The 10263-nt window shown below is 49.3% G+C and overlaps 1 long non-coding RNA gene across 1 annotated transcript; it reads right to left on the reverse strand.

Moving 5' to 3' along the window:
- Nucleotides 1-441: 441 nt before the first annotated feature.
- Nucleotides 442-3162, reverse strand: LOC142794136 (uncharacterized). The gene is made up of 4 exons (XR_012892097.1): nucleotides 2420-3162; nucleotides 1992-2127; nucleotides 1691-1933; nucleotides 442-1202 (listed from the first exon to the last, which is right to left on the reverse strand). It is a non-coding gene; the product is annotated as an uncharacterized LOC142794136 (long non-coding RNA).
- Between the last annotated feature and the right edge of the window lie 7101 nt (nucleotides 3163-10263).

The raw sequence follows: 10263 nt of genomic DNA on the forward strand, positions 1-10263 counted from the left end.
ATCAAAGCGCACAGGGTGCGGCCTGCTGCGTGCGCCCGAAACAGCGGGAGAGGCCAAGTTCATTCACCTGCCGCCGCGGCGCCACCGGTCAAGGACAATGAAAAGCGGCGGAGTAGCGGTGCGCGCGCGAATTCCCGGGATGTTTTAACTCGCGACTCTTCTTGCTGCAAGCGGACACTTTGAATTTGATATCCTCTCAGTGCTTTGTTCCACCCTACTACGGGACCCATTCCCTTGTGACAAATGGTTCATCGCTACTAAGGGAGACGGAGTGGCCTCGACTAAGCCATCCCGCCGCTGCGACAGTCAGCTTTAAATTCATGCTTATGACAAGTTTGCCCCGTCCTCAGGCCACAGGATTAATACACGTATTTCATATTATTTTACAAAAGAACTTTCAGACCTCTTTTACGGCATTTAACTATAGCACAACGTTTTAGCTTCTCGTTAAAATCACTTTTGAATAAAGGCCATGATTTTATGTTTGCCTTTGCCCGCTGGCGCGACGGTGGATTACATAACCTTCAATTCATTCCAGAGTATTTCAGGAGCTATAATAACTCTAAATTAGCATCCGTCTGCATATTTCCCGTTCGAAGACTGTTGAATGTGAAATTGTCTTCTTTGCTGTGCATGTGGAAATAATGAAAATGCCGGGTATTGTGTTTACAATGAAACGTGCGTTTATTAACTGGAGCTCTACAATCTCTAAAAGATTAGTATATTTTCTAATACAGCAGAACAATTTTGCCTGCATTACAAGGTAAAAAAATGGAGGTGTCATGGTCCTCAAAGGCGCAGAACTTTTCTGGAGAGGGGCTTGTGTGCCAGACTTACAAGACGTTGCACAGTGGCACTCACATTCCCTGCCCAGTTAGCTAGGAGTGGTCGAAGCAGCTTTTAAAAAAAACATCACAGATCCGGTTCGTGTGCTGAAGGCTGCCCGAACCACACCGTAGTGCAGGGCAGGTAACCAAATGTGGAAGGAGGGCTGAGTGAAGAAGTTTACACAGATTTCCACTTCTTCAAACTTCAGTGTCTTTCATCACTTCACTGAATAAGTCACATGCGAGTTTGCAAATTTTCACGATCTCCATGTTGGGATACCGAAGTTGTCCGTTATCGATTTTCTTCACTAAATCGTAGATGCTGCCACACGGTTTCGTCTCTTGCAGGAGAACCTTGCATGATTCACAGGGCAACTGCAAGTAATAAAATAAAGCCAAGTAAAATTTTCATCAAAAGTACTATGCAACAAGTATGTAGGCTTCTTTTCTTACTTCGCTTAGCTAAAGAAAAATATTATCTAAATTTCATAAGAGTGGGAATGAAACAACCTGCGGCAAAAAGAGTGGCATACACGCATATCTGGTGTCGACCCTTACACTGGTGGCACACCGGCGGGGCGGCACCCGCATCCTGATTCGGGCCGGAACCCTGGCTCCGGACTGACCTGAATTTTTCTTCACTCGAGGTCAGCTTGGAACCCTGCCCTTGGTTTTTAGTGGCGAAAGGGAGGGCAAAAGGAGAAAAATATGAAAAAGAGGGAGAACTGCTGGTTCGCATATTATAGTTAACATTCGAAAAAGGCGAAAGTGAAGTGAACATTGTTTAAGACTGGCTGGCGCGCTAGCGACGCGTTCGAAAGAATGCAGCAAATAATGCAAAGCTTAAAAATAATCGTCCTTACCTTCTCCTCACATGCACGCGCGATGTATCCGGCCAGGTATACTAGGGGTGCTAGTTCGAGGTCATCCGGCACAGCAAGCCAAACATTCAATACTTCTAGCTCATAGGAAAGCCGCTTAGCACCGAGGACGACCGCAAGTGGCACGGCCGCGGTGTTACCTTCTCGGGCTTTGAGTTTTAGAGGTGCATTTGTTTCGGAGCTATGGGGAGCGTTTCCACTCTTAGCAGTTTGGAGGATTCCAACCTGGGGAAAAAAGTGCGTAGGTTACATGGGTGTGCTCTCCAACGGGCACCAAATATACCTTTAACAGCTTTTCGGCTGTTAAGACCGCGGTTCTTGCATCAACTCTATCGTTGCCTCCGTTAAACTGTCGAAAGCAACTGAAGAGGGACTACACGGGGTCGCTGTTCAAGGCACGGGTCAAGACGTAGCGAAAGCTGGAAAAAAGTTTGATACCTAAGTCAGAACCAGGGGCGGCGCCAGGGGGGGGGGGGCAAGGGTGGGCTGCAGCCCCCCCAAAATTCTCGCCTGCCCCCCCTATGCCCACCCAAGTGCCCGGAAGCATATATTGAAAACCTAGTAGGAGCAGAGCTAGCTTGCCCCCCCGGAGGAACTCACTTTTCGTGGTTGCCCCCCCCCCCCAGTAAAAACATCCTGGCGCCGCCCCTGGTCAATACACATATACGTAACTGCGATAGAAAATATGAAGGTGAAAAAAGAAAAACCTACTTGTTGTCTAATAGATGTTGAATCAATGCCACAGTTGACCTCGTCGTCATTATCGTTGCCTCGCATGTTTCTTTCGTCATTTTCTTTTTTGTTTTGCCACCAGAAAGCTGAATCTCCTCGATGTACGTGATGAAGTCTACTTCAAGCCACGAAAGACGGTCGTCGTCGATCAAGTAGAATGGTTCTTCCCTTTGACCGCGCGGCTTCACAGCACCAATATTGTGAAGGTCACACCACTTCGACACCATTTTCATGAAGGTGATGGTGGGCAAGCAGTCCTGAAATTCTGTCCCATCAGGGTGGCATTGCGGGTTTTCTTGTAGGAACTCAAGCGTTGCTGTTACGACTGGGGAGAAAACTTGCGTAGCCCTTGACACTTTCATCTTTTCTAAGTTGTTCGGTTCAACGTGTGACTGTGTTAGGAACCTCACTGGCTTTACGAGTAGCTGTGACTGAATGCTGAGTAGCTTCTTCAAGTACAGTCCACCTTGAATTAGATTATCTCCGTCCATCATCTCTCTTTCCACAAGATTATTTCTGAGGTTCTTGATGAGGTGATTCGAATCAAAAGACAAAAAAAGAGGATCACCTTGTCGCAATGGATGTGGCACTACATGCGCAAGCATTCCGTCCTCGGAAAGGCTCTTGAAGAGCGCAACATTTGACTGGTGATTGTCGGTAACAATCCTCGTTACACGGAAACCCACATTTTCGACTGCCTTCATGACATTCATTGTCATAGAACAAAGTTGCTCACTCCTGAGGCTTCGGGTAAAGAAGTACCCAACTGTTATTACATAGGCAGTTGATAGCCCTCGCAGGACGATGCGCAACAACCTGTTCGCCACTTCAGGTGTTGCACATGATTGCTGCTCAGGACCCATGTCAACGAGACCGAAAACCGTATCAAGTTGGCGATCGTACATAACTTTCTGCTGTATCGCCATTTCATCGATGATTAGGGAGCATAAGATTTCTTGTTCGACTTGTAGCACTTGAAACTCTGCGCGGAGGCGTCCTGTTATGAGTGATGTGACGCCTATTTCGCCTGTTGAGTGCCCGATGTACTTCTGTAGTGTGGCACGACAAGGCAACTTGAACAGGCCTCTTGTTCTCACATACTCGTAACCTTTGTTGGAGCACGCTTTCCAGAGGACGCACTCCCTCAGAATTGATTCAGTGTACGCTGGGTTCTTGGAAGCGAAATTCGACACTTGATTCTTGGTAAATTCGGCGGTATTATGGCCTTCGTCTGCGGCTCTTAGTACACTCACAAAACAGGCGATTTTTTTGTTGCTTTCGAAAGCTTGAAGCCGTTCACGAACCGTATCGTGCTGGCTTTGGAGCGTCTGCAGTGACTTACTGAGGCGGGAAATTTTCCGCTGCAGGTGGTTCGTCGTTTTCTTCGCATCCTCTGTCATCCGCTTAAGGTCAAGGTCTGTTTGAGACATTTTATCTGTACATGAACTGGTTTGGCACATACTATCAGCAGGCAATGAACAGTCCCACGTTCCATCCGAAGACCCGCTTGGTGCGACATGTTTTTGATCTCCGAAGAGATCAGGCTCGACATCTTCATGCCTGCTTTGATCTGGGCCATTTCGTGCACTCTTTTTCGCGCAAGCTGATGAACCACCATCTGGTACTTTTCTTCGAGGCCACTTTCTTATCCTTGGAGCCCTTGGCTTTTGCATATAGTACGGGTAATTGGGGAACACCGTCAGGATAGCAGTTGGCAGGAGCATTCACAGTTTGGTGCCTTTCTTATAGTCATTTTCGGTGAAGTGAAGAGAACAAACCGAAGAGCGGTCACTGGGTACCCACCTCGTTTTTTTTCCGCCAGATCCCTGCCGGGAGATGTTGGTGAGCCATGCTTGTCATCGTTTAGCGCTCGACGGAAATTCATGGTAGCTCAAACCGGGATTTTTCTTTGCGTTCGACGCGCACAGTGGAACACAGCAGTTTTTTGGCATACTAACTGGCCACTCTAACTACCTAGCTGGACTGTGAGGCAGATCACATCAAGCTGAACACGACTATATTTGTTTGGAGCATGTAACCTCATTCCGCGGCGAGAAATCGGCGCGAAAATGCTGCGTTCGCCGTAGCGCGCCCGCGCGTCTCTTCGGTGTGTCCCCTACCTCTAGCGCCCCCCGCGAAACTTGCGGCCGCAACTGTCAACAACGCTCGTCCTCCCTCGCCATTGCACGGCGGCTCCACGCAGCAGGCCGCACCCTGTGCGCTTTGATCCAGCGGCCGTGATTTTACAAACCTCTCTACATCTTTAAAGCATCCAGGCCAGTAGTATTCCTGTAAAAGACGATTTTTCGTCTTCTTTACGCCTAAGTGGCCTGACCATGATTCTCCATGCACCAAACTTAGCAAATCCTGACGATACGCCTGAGGTACGACTACCTGGTCAAACTCTACTCCTCGCCTATCTAGATATTTTCGATAGAGTATGCCGCTCCTCTCTTGGAATCTCACATTTTGTTTGGCGATTCCCTCTTTCGAACTGTCCTGGAATTGCTTAAGCGTCGGGTCCCCCTTTTGTTCGGTTATTAATGAAGCGGGACTCACCTGCAGCAGCCGACTGAAATTATTCGAAGTTGGCATGACACACAACTCTTTTGTATTTCCTAGTACCTGGAATGTGTCACCCTCTGTGCTATCCTCTGTACTACCAGGAATCGGCTTGGGAGCAACGGCATTTTCTATTTGCTCGGTCAACGAGGCGTAATTGACCCCTTCCAATTCGGGAGGAGGTTCATCGTCGCCTTTAGGAATGGTTGCTTCCGCGACTACGGCTTCTGCAGCCTGTTCTCGCACAAGTCGATTTGTTACCGTGGTGTCCAACTCGCAACCAGGCCCGTTGTCGATTTGAGGCTTGTTTGCCTCAGTGAATGTTGCTCTTGCAGCCAGCGCACGTGCCTTCGATCTAGTCAGTGCCTGCACTATGCCTTCTCCTAACGTTAGACCTTTCTCCTTCGGCATTTGATCTGACTTATTTGAAAATAAGTAAAGATACTGAGGGGGTAGATATGGCGATACCGCGGCTTCCGTTTCCAACGTACGAAATGCGCCTTTAAGGACAACTTTAGCTACGGGGAGGCACTGACTGTTTGCTTCTACGGCTTGTCTAATCCAGGCGCAGTCTCCTGAATACTGTCCGGACTGAACAAAAGACGGATGAACTACGTCCATAGTGGCTGCGGAGTCTCTAAGAACCCGACACTGCTTGCCGTTCACGGTAAGGTCGTACATATAGGGCTCTAACAACTTCATGTTCTCGTCGGCTTCATTTATAGATAAAAAGGCCACCTTTTCTTTCGGGCAGTGTTTCGCGAAGTGCCCTGTTTCGTGACAATTGAAACAAGCAGCCGGTTTTCTCGCCTCAAATTTCCTTTTGCTTGCCTCTGCCGACGCCCCATGGTTAGATGAATTGTTTTCCTCACCCTTTTGTGCGAGACTTGTCGGTTGTTTTCTAAACGGCGCCTTATTCGGTAGTAGGAATTTTTCCCTTTTAGGCTCGCTGTTTGCCCCGAGGGCACGGCGCGTAACGAATTCTTCAGCGAGCTCTGCGGCTTTCGTTACTGTGTTCACGTCCGGTCTATCCTGCACCCAGAACCTCACCTTTTCTGGTAACCTTTGATAGAATTGTTCCAGACCGATACACTCGAGCACCTTGTCATGATTCCCATACGCCTTTGCCTCTTTGAGCCACTCCCCCATGTTGGCCATTAACTAGTAAGCAAACTCCGGGTATGAATCATTGTTCTCTTTTACGGCGTTGCGAAATTTTTGTCTGAAACCTTCCGCTGACAACCTGTATTTCTTGAGAAGGCTCGACTTTACCTCACTGTACTCGTCAGTCTCCTCTTTCGTGAGGCGCGCGATTACTTCTGAGGCCTCCCCCGGAAGTAGGGACAACAAGCGTTGAGGCCACGTATCCTGGCTGAAACCTTGCCTTTCACAAGTTCTCTCAAAGTTGACGAGAAACAGCCCAATGTCCTCCCCTAGCTTGTACGATCTCATTAGGTCCGTCATTTTGAACCTGACCCGCTCTGCGGTACCGGATGCCTCGCTGTCTCCTGTTCTACTATTATGGCTAATCTCTAGCTCGAGGCGCTTCATTTCAAGCTCGTGCTTTCGCATCTTATCTGCCTCGGCTTCTGCCGCTTTCCTTTCGGCCTCGGCCGCGGCCGCCTTTCTTTCAGCCTCTGCCGCTTGCCTCTCCTGAATCTCCTCGACACATTCTGACAGCTCGTCATCCTCCGCCCCCAATGCGAGAATCGCCTGTATCAGCTCTGGCTTTCTTTGAGAGTCCGACACCTCCAGATTCAACTCCCTTGCAAGAAGCAACAACATGGACTTTCGCAGGGATTTCAGATTCATGGCTGCCTCCAGTACCGCTGTCTCTGTTCCACAAAGATTCCTGTCCTGCAACTAATTAACCTTGACGGCAACGACAGCTCTAGATACCTGCCCTGCCTCAAGTTTTCCGTTAACTTAGTCTACAAATAAAGCTTCAAAAGCTCTTACACGGCATCCTGCCCTGTCACTGTTAACCTTGACGCCACTGACAGAAAGAGCTTAACCAAGCTATCACACAATTTCTGCCTGACGCAAGTTACCTGTTAACCCAATGACCAAGACAGCCCCTCTCTACCAGCTTTTACTTAACACATAGAGTAAATGCCTGGTAAAATTTAACAGAGAAAGCCGGCACTCACCCAGTTCGCAGTCATGTCTCCGGCGTCGTGCCTCTCAGAAGTGCCGTTCGATTCCCTCTGGAAGTCGATGAGCTCGTGTCCTCCTTCTCCTGTCGTCCCGTTGTTGAACTTCGGGCTCACTCCGTCCAGTGGTCACTTTCGGGGTTATCGGCATCCCGCCGCTGCCATCCAGTTGTTGGGACTCCGGGTCCTGCCGGTCTCGTTTTCGGTAGCTGGCCCCGTCGCAGGATCCATCGTCCAACAATTCAGCGAGAAGAAGCGCCCGAACGAACAACAGAGATTTATTTACATGTCGATAAGTGGTCAACTGACCCAAAGAGAGAAGAGTGCGTGTGATACAAAACGTCTTCGGCATTTTATAGCGCCGCGCCGTTGACACTGGGCGCCCCGTCCGCATCGTCAGCCAATACGGTGTCTCCGGCACCTCGGCCACGAGAGAGGGGGAAACACACCTCACAACACATGGAGTGGCCCAACCTAACACGAGGTCCATATATGGTCACGGCACCCTAAAATGTTACCAAACATGGTCACGAACGCAAAGCAGACCCCGGAGCTCTCCCGGCGAGGTGGAACCCGAATGGGGAGGTGGGGGTGGACGACACCATCGGTGAAGAACCGGTTCTCCCCCAAACTCTTCCTGCTTGGCTCCCCAGGGCCGGTCGTAACACCGCCCATCAATCAACGCATACGCTGAACAAAAGGTTAACACGAACAAAATGAAAGGCTGTTAACCAAAAGAAAATAGAACGCCACTATTCATGGTCGGATACATACTGCTTCGCCCCTTCATCAGAATTACTTCGTGAAGATGCGTGGAGTTTTTTTTAATTTACTGGACGATTTAGGTCATGGATTTTTATTAGAAGTGCAGTATTAATTGCACGGTCTATCTGCATCAGCGTGGGCTCAAGTGTGTTAGGAGGGAAAGTTGTCCCCTCTTGATCGCAGGGGAGCGTGATGTCCGTCCACCCTCTGAAGCTCTTTTCACACGGCGGACAAAATCGCGATTCGACTCCAGGAATCGCGTACGACGTCACCATACGCCACCCATTCTCGCGTGCCCACTTCGGTCAATGCGGAGCGGTTCGTGAAAAGACGGAAGCCCAAATAACTGTTAGGACCCTCGGGGATCAATGACCACACAGCTTTTCGAGTCAGTTCTCAGGCTCAGCGGTATAGCTCACTGGAGAACAACTGCATACAATCCGCAGACAAACTGACGGACGGAACGCCCCAATAGGACCCTCACAGACATAATCAGCATGTACGTTGACATAGAACATAAAAACTGGGATCAAATATTGCCGTACGCGACCTTTTCCTACAACACCACTCGACAAGAAACCACTGGAATGACACCGTTCAGTCTGATCTGTAGTCGCGAAGTCACGGCAGCATTGGACGCCATGTTACCGCATGAGTGTGACGACATCCATGTGGACGCCGAAGAATTCACTCAGCGCACTGAGGAATCCAGACAGCTCGCGCGCGTGCGCATCTGTCATCAGCAGCATCAAGATGCACAACGGTACGACCCCCGACACAAGTTCATTAGTTATACACACCAGGCGACAAAGTCTGGGTCTGGATTCCGATACGTCAACGTGCACTGTCTGAGAAACTGCTAAGATGGTACTTTGGCCCATACAGCGTCACGCGACGCTTGAACGACGTGAACTACAAAGTTTTTTTCCCCACACTGATTGTAGTTCTAAGCGCCAAAAGCATTTACCCGAAATCGTGCAAGTCGTGCGTATGAAACCATACTTATCGAGTTAATTAGCTCCGGGTTACCGTGTTGGTGTGACCACTTCATACGTCTGGTTGAGAGAGCGCCTAAGTTGCGCATCGGGACGATGCCTCTTTCGGAGGGAGGCAAATGTCACGTGCTTGCTCAAGAAAGACGATGGCAGTTGTGCAAGTGCCATGAAGGACTATGAAATGGACGAAAAAGAAGAACTCGCTTGCGCGTTCTACTAAAGAGACCGATCTGCTTCTGGTGTCTCAATCTCTGCGGCAAGACCTCTGTTTTGACGTCGGGACAATATACTTGCCGCACGGCAGTACAGACCGCAAACGCGCTCACCCTAAAGCCTATACAAAGCACGTATCAAGGCACCAAAAGTTCACCCTGCGCTCGAGCATGCTCATCAGTCTAGAAATGCAGTTGTGTCCAGAACACCGAAATTCTCATCTCGTGCTGCTAAAGTAGTGGTGACAGAGCATTCGTGAACCACTAGTATTGTTCTTAATCAGTGGCTACTAACTCGTTATTAGTCACAATAGAACTCATTTTTTTCTTACGCGAGAAGGATGTTTCGTTGTGTGACCGTGTGCTAGCACCGGAGGCAGTTCAGAATTCCAACCCCGCCGCGGTGGTATAGCAGCTATAAGGTACTCTGCTGCTGACCCGCAGGCCGCGGGATCGAATCCAGGCCACCACGGCTGTATTTTCAATGGAGGCGAAAATGCTGTAGGCCCGTGTGCTCGGATTTGGATGCACGTTAAAGAACCCCGGGTGGTCGAAGTTCCCGGAGTCCTGCACTACGGCGTCTCCCATAATCATATGGTGATTTTGGGATGTTAAACCCTACATACCTGTGAACTAAATCAGTATAGATTTCGAGGCGCATTCGGGGACCCGTGACAAATTCGGCATATTTGACAACAATCATGTCACCACAAAAGCCAGGGACGTCACTGGCCAGCTTCTGCTATGTTGTATAGGCGCCGCTGTTTCCTCCGTTGTATGGATTGCTGCGAGCTCTTGTTTCCACAATCATCAAAGCACGTTGCTTATCTAGTGCGGTTATTGACGAAGGGACTGGGAGGAGTGCAGAATTAAGTCAGAACACCTCGATTCACTTCGCGAATTTGGCCGGTGGCTGTGGTTTTTTTCTTATCGTCCAACTGAGTCGACCTTTTCCGTGAGCCTTCGGACAGCAGCGGCATTAGACGGGCTCAAGCATTTCCCAACGCTCATTTGTAAAGTAGCAGGTGGACAAGTGACGAAGGAATCAGTGAAATAACTGCATTAGAGCTCTATTGCAGTGTACGTGTATCATATTGAGCTGGTATGATGTATACGCTTTAAGGACACGTATGTAT

Source organism: Rhipicephalus microplus, unplaced genomic scaffold, assembly GCF_043290135.1.
Source record: "Rhipicephalus microplus isolate Deutch F79 unplaced genomic scaffold, USDA_Rmic scaffold_377, whole genome shotgun sequence".
Taxonomy (NCBI): Eukaryota; Metazoa; Arthropoda; class Arachnida; order Ixodida; family Ixodidae; genus Rhipicephalus; species Rhipicephalus microplus.